Source organism: Saccoglossus kowalevskii, chromosome 5, assembly GCF_978046115.1.
Source record: "Saccoglossus kowalevskii chromosome 5, keSacKowa6.1, whole genome shotgun sequence".
Lineage (NCBI taxonomy): Eukaryota > Metazoa > Hemichordata > Enteropneusta > Harrimaniidae > Saccoglossus > Saccoglossus kowalevskii.
In genome coordinates, this window is record NC_140645.1 from 26,171,711 (window position 1) to 26,186,588 (window position 14,878).

The following is a 14,878-nucleotide window of genomic DNA, read 5'->3' on the forward strand; positions in this document are numbered from 1 at the left end:
TATATACTCCAGATTTATCTCTCTGAATATTATTAATTGTGATATACTTGCATTGTACATCTATACTAATTGTAGTTGATCCACTTCTATCTCCATCATGTAATGCACTCTTAGCAATACATGTATATACTCCAGATTTATCTCTCTGAATATTATTAATTGTGATATACTTACACTGTACATCTATACTAATTGTAGTTGATGCACTTCTGTCTCCATTATGTAATGCACTCTTAGCAATACATGTATATACTCCAGATTTATCTCTCTGAATATTATTAATTGTGATATACTTACATTGTACATCTATACTAATTGTAGTTGATGCACTTCTATCTCCATCACGTAATGCACTCTTAGTAATACATGTATATACTCCAGATTTATCTATCTGAATATTATTAATTGTGGTATACTTACATTGTACATCTATACTAATTGTAGTTGATGCACTTCTGTCTCCATCGTGTAATACACTCTTAGCAATACATGTATATACTCCAGATTTATCTCTCTGAATATTATTAATGGTGATATACTTACATTGTACATCTATACTAATTGTAGTTGATGCACTTCTATCTCCATCATGTAATGCACTCTTAGTAATACATGTATATACTCCAGATTTATCTATCTGAATATTATTAATTGTGGTATACTTACATTGTACATCTATACTAATTGTAGTTGATGCACTTCTATCTCCATCATGTAATGCACTCTTAGCAATACATGTATATACTCCAGATTTATCTCTCTGAATATTATTAATTGTGATATACTTACATTGTACATCTATACTAATTGTAGTTGATGCACTTCTATCACCATCATGTAATGCACTCTTAGCAATACATGTATATACTCCAGATTTATCTCTCTGAATATTATTAATTGTGATATACATACATTGTACATCTATACTAATTGTAGTTGATACACTTCTGTCTCCATCATGTAATGCACTCTTAGCAATACATGTATGTACTCCAGATTTATCTCTCTGAATATTATTAATTGTGATATACTTACATTGTACATCTATACTAATTGTAGTTGATTCACTTCTATCTCCATCATGTAATGCACTCTTAGCAATACATGTACATACTCCAGATTTATCTCTCTGAATATTATTAATTGTGATATACTTACACTGTACATCTATACTAATTGTAGTTGATGCACTTCTGTCTCCATTATGTAATGCACTCTTAGCAATACATGTATATACTCCAGATTTATCTCTCTGAATATTATTAATTGTGATACACTTACATTGTACATCTATACTAATTGACTAATTGTAGTTGATGCACTTCTGTCTCCATCATGTAATGCACTCTTAGCAACACATGTATATACTCCCGATTTATCTCTCTGAATATTATTAATTGTGATATACTTACATTGTACATCTATACTAATTGTAGTTGATGCACTTCTATCTCCATCATGTAATGCACTCTTAGTAATACATGTATATACTCCAGATTTATCTATCTGAATATTATTAATTGTGGTATACTTACATTGTACATCTATACTAATTGTAGTTGATGCACTTCTGTCTCCATCGTGTAATACACTCTTAGCAATACATGTATATACTCCAGATTTATCTCTCTGAATATTATTAATTGTGATATACTTACATTGTACATCTATACTAATTGTAGTTGATGCACTTCTATCTCCATCATGTAATGCACTCTTAGTAATACATGTATATACTCCAGATTTATCTATCTGAATATTATTAATTGTGGTATACTTACATTGTACATCTATACTAATTGTAGTTGATGCACTTCTATCTCCATCATGTAATGCACTCTTAGCAATACATGTATATACTCCAGATTTATCTATCTGAATATTATTAATTGTGATATACTTACACTGTACATCTATACTAATTGTAGTTGATGCACTTCTGTTTCCATTATGTAATGCACTCTTAGCAATACATGTATATACTCCAGATTTATCTCTCTGAATATTATTAATTGTGATATACTTACATTGTACATCTATACTAATTGTAGTTGATACACTTCTGTCTCCATCATGTGATACACTCTTAGCAATACATGTATATACACCAGATTTATCTCTGAATATTATTAATTGTGATATACTTACATTGTACATCTATAATAATTGTAGTTGATGCACTTCTGTCTCCATCGTGTAATACACTCTTAGCAATACATGTCTATACTCCAGATTTATCTCTCTGAATATTATTAATTGTGATATACTTACATTGTACATCTATACTAATCGTAGTTGCTCACTTCTGTCTCCATCATGTAATGTACTCTTAGCAATACATGTATATACTCCAGATTTATCTCTGAATATTATTAATTGTGATATACTTACATTGTACATCTATACTAATTGTAGTTGATGCACTTCTGTCTCCATCATGTGATGCACTCTTAGCAATACATGTATATACTCCAGATTTATCTCTCTGAATATTATTAATTGTGATATACTTACATTGTACATCTATACTAATTGTAGTTGATGCACTTCTATCTCCATCATGTAATGCACTCTTAGTAATACATGTATATACTCCAGATTTATCTATCTGAATATTATTAATTGTGGTATACTTACATTGTACATCTATACTAATTGTAGTTGATGCACTTCTGTCTCCATCGTGTAATACACTCTTAGCAATACATGTATATACTCCAGATTTATCTCTCTGAATATTACTAATTGTGATATACTTACATTGTACATCTATACTAATTGTAGTTGATGGACTTCTATCTCCATCATGTAATGCACTCTTAGTAATACATGTATATACTCCAGATTTATCTATCTGAATATTATTAATTGTGGTATACTTACATTGTACATCTATACTAATTGTAGTTGATGCACTTCTGTCTCCATCGTGTAATACACTCTTAGCAATACATGTATATACTCCAGATTTATCTCTCTGAATATTACTAATTGTGATATACTTACATTGTACATCTATACTAATTGTAGTTGATGCACTTCTATCTCCATCATGTAATGCACTCTTAGTAATACATGTATATACTCCAGATTTAACTATCTGAATATTATTAATTGTGGTATACTTACATTGTACATCTATACTAATTGTAGTTGATGCACTTCTGTCTCCATCGTGTAATACACTCTTAGCAATACATGTATATACTCCAGATTTATCTCTCTGAATATTATTAATTGTGATATACTTACATTGTACATCCATACTAATTGTAGTTGATGCACTTCTATCTCCATCATGTAATGCACTCTTAGCAATACATGTATATACCGGTACTCCAGATTTATCTTTCTGAATATTATTAATTGTGATATACTTACATTGTACATCTATACTAATTGTAGTTGATGCACTTCTATCTCCATCATGTAATGCACTCTTAGCAATACATGTATATACTCCAGATTTATCTCTCTGAATATTATTAATTGTGATATACATACATTGTACATCTATACTAATTGTAGTTGATACACTTCTGTCTCCATCATGTAATGCACTCTTAGCAATACATGTATATACTCCAGATTTATCTCTCTGAATATTATTAATTGTGATATACTTGCATTGTACATCTATACTAATTGTAGTTGATCCACTTCTGTCACCATCATGTAATGCACTCTTAGCAATACATGTATATACTCCAGATTTATCTCTCTGAATATTATTAATTGTGATATACTTACATTGTACATCTATACTAATTGTAGTTGATGCACTTCTGTCTCCATCGTGTAATACACTCTTAGCAATACATGTATATACTCCAGATTTATCTCTCTGAATATTATTAATTGTGATATACTTACATTGTACATCTATACTAATTGTAGTTGATGCACTTCTATCTCCATCATGTAATGCACTCTTAGTAATACATGTATATACTCCAGATTTATCTCTCTGAATATTATTAATTGTGATATACTTACATTGTACATCTATACTAATTGTAGTTGATGCACTTCTATCTCCATCATGTAATGCACTCTTAGTAATACATGTATATACTCCAGATTTAACTATCTGAATATTATTAATTGTGGTATACTTACATTGTACATCTATACTAATTGTAGTAGATGCACTTCTATCTCCATCATGTAATGCACTATTAGCAATACATGTATATACCGGTACTCCAGATTTATCTTTCTGAATATTATTAATTGTGATATACTTACATTGTACATCTATACTAATTGTAGTTGATGCACTTCTATCTCCATCATGTAATGCACTCTTAGCAATACATGTATATACTCCAGATTTATCTCTCTGAATATTATTAATTGTGATATACATACATTGTACATCTATACTAATTGTAGTTGATACACTTCTGTCTCCATCATGTAATGGTATATACTCCAGATTTATCTCTCTGAATATTATTAATTGTGATATACTTGCATTGTACATCTATACTAATTGTAGTTGATCCACTTCTATCTCCATCATGTAATGCACTCTTAGCAATACATGTATATACTCCAGATTTATCTCTCTGAATATTATTAATTGTGATATACTTACACTGTACATCTATACTAATTGTAGTTGATGCACTTCTGTCTCCATTATGTAATGCACTCTTAGCAATACATGTATATACTCCAGATTTATCTCTCTGAATATTATTAATTGTGATATACTTACATTGTACATCTATACTAATTGTAGTTGATGCACTTCTATCTCCATCATGTAATGCACTCTTAGTAATACATGTATATACTCCAGATTTATCTCTCTGAATATTATTAATTGTGATATACTTACATTGTACATCTATACTAATTGACTAATTGTAGTTGATGCACTTCTGTCTCCATCATGTAAAGCACTCTTAGCAACACATGTATATACTCCCGATTTATCTCTCTGAATATTATTAATTGTGATATACTTACATTGTACATCTATACTAATTGTAGTTGATGCACTTCTATCTCCATCATGTAATGCACTCTTAGTAATACATGTATATACTCCAGATTTATCTATCTGAATATTATTAATTGTGATATACTTACACTGTACATCTATACTAATTGTAGTTGATGCACTTCTGTTTCCATTATGTAATGCACTCTTAGCAATACATGTATATACTCCAGATTTATCTCTCTGAACATTATTAATTGTGATATACTTACATTGTACATCTATACTAATTGTAGTTGATACACTTCTGTCTCCATCATGTGATGCACTCTTAGCAATACATGTATATACACCAGATTTATCTCTGAATATTATTAATTGTGATATACTTACATTGTACATCTATAATAATTGTAGTTGATGCACTTCTGTCTCCATCGTGTAATACACTCTTAGCAATACATGTCTATACTCCAGATTTATCTCTCTGAATATTATTAATTGTGATATACTTACATTGTACATCTATACTAATCGTAGTTGCTCACTTCTGTCTCCATCATGTAATGTACTCTTAGCAATACATGTATATACTCCAGATTTATCTCTGAATATTATTAATTGTGATATACTTACATTGTACATCTATACTAATTGTAGTTGATGCACTTCTGTCTCCATCATGTGATGCACTCTTAGCAATACATGTATATACTCCAGATTTATCTCTCTGAATATTATTAATTGTGATATACTTACATTGTACATCTATACTAATTGTAGTTGATGCACTTCTATTTCCATCATGTAATGCACTCTTAGTAATACATGTATATACTCCAGATTTATCTATCTGAATATTATTAATTGTGGTATACTTTCATTGTACATCTATACTAATTGTAGTGGATGCACTTCTGTCTCCATCGTGTAATACACTCTTAGCAATACATGTATATACTCCAGATTTATCTCTCTGAATATTATTAATTGTGATATACTTATATTGTACATCTATACTAATTGTAGTTGATGCACTTCTATTTCCATCATGTAATGCACTCTTAGTAATACATGTATATACTCCAGATTTATCTCTCTGAATATTATTAATTGTGATATACTTACATTGTACATCTATACTAATTGTAGTTGATGCACTTCTATTTCCATCATGTGATGCACTCTTAGCAATACATGTATATACACCAGATTTATCTCTGAATATTATTAATTGTGATATACTTACATTGTACATCTATAATAATTGTAGTTGATGCACTTCTGTCTCCATCGTGTAATACACTCTTAGCAATACATGTCTATACTCCAGATTTATCTCTGAATATTATTAATTGTGATATACTTACATTGTACATCTATACTAATCGTAGTTGCTCACTTCTGTCTCCATCATGTAATGTACTCTTAGCAATACATGTATATACTCCAGATTTATCTCTGAATATTATTAATTGTGATATACTTACATTGTACATCTATACTAATTGTAGTTGATGCACTTCTGTCTCCATCATGTGATGCACTCTTAGCAATACATGTATATACTCCAGATTTATCTCTCTGAATATTATTAATTGTGATATACTTACATTGTACATCTATACTAATTGTAGTTGATGCACTTCTGTCTCCATCATGTAATGCACTCTTAGTAATACATGTATATACTCCAGATTTATCTATCTGAATATTATTAATTGTGATATACTTACATTGTACATCTATACTAATTGTAGTTGATGCACTTCTATCTCCATCATGTAATGCACTCTTAGTAATACATGTATATACTCCAGATTTAACTATCTGAATATTATTAATTGTGGTATACTTACATTGTATATCTATACTAATTGTAGTTGATACACTTCTGTCTCCATCGTGTAATACACTCTTAGCAATACATGTCTATACTCCAGATTTATCTCTCTGAATATTATTAATTTTGATATACTTACATTGTACATCTATAATAATTGTAGTTGATGCACTTCTGTCTCCATCGTGTAATACACTCTTAGCAATACATGTCTATACTCCAGATTTATCTCTCTGAATATTATTAATTGTGATATACTTACATTGTACATCTATACTAATCGTAGTTGCTCACTTCTGTCTCCATCATGTAATGTATTCTTAGCAATACATGTATATACTCCAGATTTATCTCTGAATATTATTAATTGTGATATACTTACATTGTACATCTATACTAATTGTAGTTGATGCACTTCTATCTCCATCATGTAATGCACTCTTAGTAATACATGTATATACTCCAGATTTAACTATCTGAATATTATTAATTGTGGTATACTTACATTGTACATCTATACTAATTGTAGTTGATGCACTTCTATCTCCATCATGTAATGCACTATTAGCAATACATGTATATACCGGTACTCCAGATTTATCTTTCTGAATATTATTAATTGTGATATACTTACATTGTACACCTATACTAATTGTAGTTGATGCACTTCTATCTCCATCATGTAATGCACTCTTAGCAATACATGTATATACTCCAGATTTATCTCTCTGAATATTATTAATTGTGATATACATACATTGTACATCTATACTAATTGTAGTTGATACACTTCTGTCTCCATCATGTAATGCACTCTTAGCAATACATGTATATACTCCAGATTTATCTCTCTGAATATTATTAATTGTGATATACTTGCATTGTACATCTATACTAATTGTAGTTGATCCACTTCTATCTCCATCATGTAATGCACTCTTAGCAATACATGTATATACTCCAGATTTATCTCTCTGAATATTATTAATTGTGATATACTTACACTGTACATCTATACTAATTGTAGTTGATGCACTTCTGTCTCCATTATGTAATGCACTCTTAGCAATACATGTATATACTCCAGATTTATCTCTCTGAATATTATTAATTGTGATATACTTACATTGTACATCTATACTAATTGTAGTTGATGCACTTCTATCTCCATCATGTAATGCACTCTTAGTAATACATGTATATACTCCAGATTTATCTCTCTGAATATTATTAATTGTGATATACTTACATTGTACATCTATACTAATTGACTAATTGTAGTTGATGCACTTCTGTCTCCATCATGTAATGCACTCTTAGCAACACATGTATATACTCCCGATTTATCTCTCTGAATATTATTAATTGTGATATACTTACATTGTACATCTATACTAATTGTAGTTGATGCACTTCTATCTCCATCATGTAATGCACTCTTAGTAATACATGTATATACTCCAGATTTATCTATCTGAATATTATTAATTGTGATATACTTACACTGTACATCTATACTAATTGTAGTTGATGCACTTCTGTTTCCATTATGTAATGCACTCTTAGCAATACATGTATATACTCCAGATTTATCTCTCTGAATATTATTAATTGTGATATACTTACATTGTACATCTATACTAATTGTAGTTGATACACTTCTGTCTCCATCATGTGATGCACTCTTAGCAATACATGTATATACACCAGATTTATCTCTGAATATTATTAATTGTGATATACTTACATTGTACATCTATAATAATTGTAGTTGATGCACTTCTGTCTCCATCGTGTAATACACTCTTAGCAATACATGTCTATACTCCAGATTTATCTCTCTGAATATTATTAATTGTGATATACTTACATTGTACATCTATACTAATTGTAGTTGATGCACTTCTGTCTCCATCATGTAATGTACTCTTAGCAATACATGTATATACTCCAGATTTATCTCTGAATATTATTAATTGTGATATACTTACATTGTACATCTATACTAATTGTAGTTGATGCACTTCTGTCTCCATCATGTGATGCACTCTTAGCAATACATGTATATACTCCAGATTTATCTCTCTGAATATTATTAATTGTGATATACTTACATTGTACATCTATACTAATTGTAGTTGCTCACTTCTGTCTCCATCATGTAATGTACTCTTAGCAATACATGTATATACTCCAGATTTATCTCTGAATATTATTAATTGTGATATACTTACATTGTACATCTATACTAATTGTAGTTGATGCACTTCTGTCTCCATCATGTAATGCACTCTTAGCAATACATGCATATACTCCAGATTTATCTCTCTGAATATTATTAATAGTGATATACTTACATTGTACATCTATACTAATTGTAGTTGATGCACTTCTGTCTTCATCATGTAATGAACTCTTAACTATACATGTATATACTCCAGATTTATCTCTCTGAATATTATTAATAGTGATATACTTACATTGTACATCTATACTAATTGTAGTTGATGCACTTCTGTCTCCATCATGAAATGAACTCTTAACTATACATGTATATACTCCAGATTTATCTCTCTGAATATTATTAATTGTGATATACTTACATTGTACATCTATACTAATTGTAGTTGATGCACTTCTGTCTCCATCATGTAATGCACTCTTAGCAATACATGTATATACTCCAGATATATCTCTCTGAATATTATTAATTGTGATATACTTACATTGTACATCTATACTAATTGTAGTTGATGCACTTCTATCTCCATCATGTAATGCACTCTTAGTAATACATGTATATACTCCAGATTTATCTATCTGAATATTATTAATTGTGGTATACTTACATTGTACATCTATACTAATTGTAGTTGATGCACTTCTGTCTCCATCGTGTAATACACTCTTAGCAATACATGTATATACTCCAGATTTATCTCTCTGAATATTATTAATTGTGATATACTTACATTGTACATCTATACTAATTGTAGTTGATGCACTTCTATCTCCATCATGTAATGCACTCTTAGTAATACATGTATATACTCCAGATTTATCTATCTGAATATTATTAATTGTGATATACTTACACTGTACATCTATACTAATTGTAGTTGATGCACTTCTGTTTCCATTATGTAATGCACTCTTAGCAATACATGTATATACACCAGATTTATCTCTGAATATTATTAATTGTGATATACTTACATTGTACATCTATAATAATTGTAGTTGATGCACTTCTGTCTCCATCGTGTAATACACTCTTAGCAATACATGTCTATACTCCAGATTTATCTCTCTGAATATTATTAATTGTGATATACTTACATTGTACATCTATACTAATCGTAGTTGCTCACTTCTGTCTCCATCATGTAATGTACTCTTAGCAATACATGTATATACTCCAGATTTATCTCTGAATATTATTAATTGTGATATACTTACATTGTACATCTATACTAATTGTAGTTGATGCACTTCTGTCTCCATCATGTGATGCACTCTTAGCAATACATGTATATACTCCAGATTTATCTCTCTGAATATTATTAATTGTGATATACTTACATTGTACATCTATACTAATTGTAGTTGATGCACTTCTATTTCCATCATGTAATGCACTCTTAGTAATACATGTATATACTCCAGATTTATCTATCTGAATATTATTAATTGTGGTATACTTTCATTGTACATCTATACTAATTGTAGTGGATGCACTTCTGTCTCCATCGTGTAATACACTCTTAGCAATACATGTATATACTCCAGATTTATCTCTCTGAATATTATTAATTGTGATATACTTATATTGTACATCTATACTAATTGTAGTTGATGCACTTCTATTTCCATCATGTAATGCACTCTTAGTAATACATGTATATACTCCAGATTTATCTCTCTGAATATTATTAATTGTGATATACTTACATTGTACATCTATACTAATTGTAGTTGATGCACTTCTATTTCCATCATGTGATGCACTCTTAGCAATACATGTATATACACCAGATTTATCTCTGAATATTATTAATTGTGATATACTTACATTGTACATCTATAATAATTGTAGTTGATGCACTTCTGTCTCCATCGTGTAATACACTCTTAGCAATACATGTCTATACTCCAGATTTATCTCTGAATATTATTAATTGTGATATACTTACATTGTACATCTATACTAATCGTAGTTGCTCACTTCTGTCTCCATCATGTAATGTACTCTTAGCAATACATGTATATACTCCAGATTTATCTCTGAATATTATTAATTGTGATATACTTACATTGTACATCTATACTAATTGTAGTTGATGCACTTCTGTCTCCATCATGTGATGCACTCTTAGCAATACATGTATATACTCCAGATTTATCTCTCTGAATATTATTAATTGTGATATACTTACATTGTACATCTATACTAATTGTAGTTGATGCACTTCTGTCTCCATCATGTAATGCACTCTTAGTAATACATGTATATACTCCAGATTTATCTATCTGAATATTATTAATTGTGATATACTTACATTGTACATCTATACTAATTGTAGTTGATGCACTTCTATCTCCATCATGTAATGCACTCTTAGTAATACATGTATATACTCCAGATTTAACTATCTGAATATTATTAATTGTGGTATACTTACATTGTATATCTATACTAATTGTAGTTGATACACTTCTGTCTCCATCGTGTAATACACTCTTAGCAATACATGTATATATTCCAGATTTATCTCTCTGAATATTATTAATTGTGATATACTTACATTGTACATCTATACTAATTGTAGTTGATGCACTTCTGTTTCCATTATGTAATGCACTCTTAGCAATACATGTATATACTACAGATTTATCTCTCTGAATATTATTAATTGTGATATACTTCTATTGTACATCTATACTAATTGTAGTTGATACACTTCTGTCTCCATCATGTGATGCACTCTTAGCAATACATGTATATACACCAGATTTATCTCTGAATATTATTAATTGTGATATACTTACATTGTACATCTATAATAATTGTAGTTGATGCACTTCTGTCTCCATCGTGTAATACACTCTTAGCAATACATGTCTATACTCCAGATTTATCTCTCTGAATATTATTAATTGTGATATACTTACATTGTACATCTATACTAATCGTAGTTGCTCACTTCTGTCTCCATCATGTAATGTATTCTTAGCAATACATGTATATACTCCAGATTTATCTCTGAATATTATTAATTGTGATATACTTACATTGTACATCTATACTAATTGTAGTTGATGCACTTCTATCTCCATCATGTAATGCACTCTTAGTAATACATGTATATACTCCAGATTTAACTATCTGAATATTATTAATTGTGGTATACTTACATTGTACATCTATACTAATTGTAGTTGATGCACTTCTATCTCCATCATGTAATGCACTATTAGCAATACATGTATATACCGGTACTCCAGATTTATCTTTCTGAATATTATTAATTGTGATATACTTACATTGTACACCTATACTAATTGTAGTTGATGCACTTCTATCTCCATCATGTAATGCACTCTTAGCAATACATGTATATACTCCAGATTTATCTCTCTGAATATTATTAATTGTGATATACATACATTGTACATCTATACTAATTGTAGTTGATACACTTCTGTCTCCATCATGTAATGCACTCTTAGCAATACATGTATATACTCCAGATTTATCTCTCTGAATATTATTAATTGTGATATACTTGCATTGTACATCTATACTAATTGTAGTTGATCCACTTCTATCTCCATCATGTAATGCACTCTTAGCAATACATGTATATACTCCAGATTTATCTCTCTGAATATTATTAATTGTGATATACTTACACTGTACATCTATACTAATTGTAGTTGATGCACTTCTGTCTCCATTATGTAATGCACTCTTAGCAATACATGTATATACTCCAGATTTATCTCTCTGAATATTATTAATTGTGATATACTTACATTGTACATCTATACTAATTGTAGTTGATGCACTTCTATCTCCATCATGTAATGCACTCTTAGTAATACATGTATATACTCCAGATTTATCTCTCTGAATATTATTAATTGTGATATACTTACATTGTACATCTATACTAATTGACTAATTGTAGTTGATGCACTTCTGTCTCCATCATGTAATGCACTCTTAGCAACACATGTATATACTCCCGATTTATCTCTCTGAATATTATTAATTGTGATATACTTACATTGTACATCTATACTAATTGTAGTTGATGCACTTCTATCTCCATCATGTAATGCACTCTTAGTAATACATGTATATACTCCAGATTTATCTATCTGAATATTATTAATTGTGATATACTTACACTGTACATCTATACTAATTGTAGTTGATGCACTTCTGTTTCCATTATGTAATGCACTCTTAGCAATACATGTATATACTCCAGATTTATCTCTCTGAATATTATTAATTGTGATATACTTACATTGTACATCTATACTAATTGTAGTTGATACACTTCTGTCTCCATCATGTGATGCACTCTTAGCAATACATGTATATACACCAGATTTATCTCTGAATATTATTAATTGTGATATACTTACATTGTACATCTATAATAATTGTAGTTGATGCACTTCTGTCTCCATCGTGTAATACACTCTTAGCAATACATGTCTATACTCCAGATTTATCTCTCTGAATATTATTAATTGTGATATACTTACATTGTACATCTATACTAATTGTAGTTGATGCACTTCTGTCTCCATCATGTAATGTACTCTTAGCAATACATGTATATACTCCAGATTTATCTCTGAATATTATTAATTGTGATATACTTACATTGTACATCTATACTAATTGTAGTTGATGCACTTCTGTCTCCATCATGTGATGCACTCTTAGCAATACATGTATATACTCCAGATTTATCTCTCTGAATATTATTAATTGTGATATACTTACATTGTACATCTATACTAATTGTAGTTGATGCACTTCTATTTCCATCATGTAATGCACTCTTAGTAATACATGTATATACTCCAGATTTATCTATCTGAATATTATTTATTGTGGTATACTTTCATTGTACATCTATACTAATTGTAGTTGATGCACTTCTGTCTCCATCGTGTAATACACTCTTAGCAATACATGTATATACTCCAGATTTATCTCTCTGAATATTATTAATTGTGATATACTTATATTGTACATCTATACTAATTGTAGTTGATGCACTTCTATCTCCATCATGTAATGCACTCTTAGTAATACATGTATATACTCCAGATTTATCTCTCTGAATATTATTAATTGTGATATACTTACATTGTACATCTATAATAATTGTAGTTGATGCACTTCTGTCTCCATCGTGTAATACACTCTTAGCAATACATGTCTATACTCCAGATTTATCTCTGAATATTATTAATTGTGATATACTTACATTGTACATCTATACTAATTGTAGTTGATGCACTTCTATCTCCATCATGTAATGCACTCTTAGTAATACATGTATATACTCCAGATTTATCTCTCTGAATATTATTAATTGTGATATACTTACATTGTACATCTATACTAATTGTAGTTGATACACTTCTGTCTCCATCATGTGATGCACTCTTAGCAATACATGTATATACACCAGATTTATCTCTGAATATTATTAATTGTGATATACTTACATTGTACATCTATAATAATTGTAGTTGATGCACTTCTGTCTCCATCGTGTAATACACTCTTAGCAATACATGTATATACTCCAGATTTATCTCTCTGAATATTATTAATTGTGATATACTTATATTGTACATCTATACTAATTGTAGTTGATGCACTTCTATCTCCATCATGTAATGCACTCTTAGTAATACATGTATATACTCCAGATTTATCTCTCTGAATATTATTAATTGTGATATACTTACATTGTACATCTATACTAATTGTAGTTGATACACTTCTGTCTCCATCATGTGATGCACTCTTAGCAATACATGTATATACA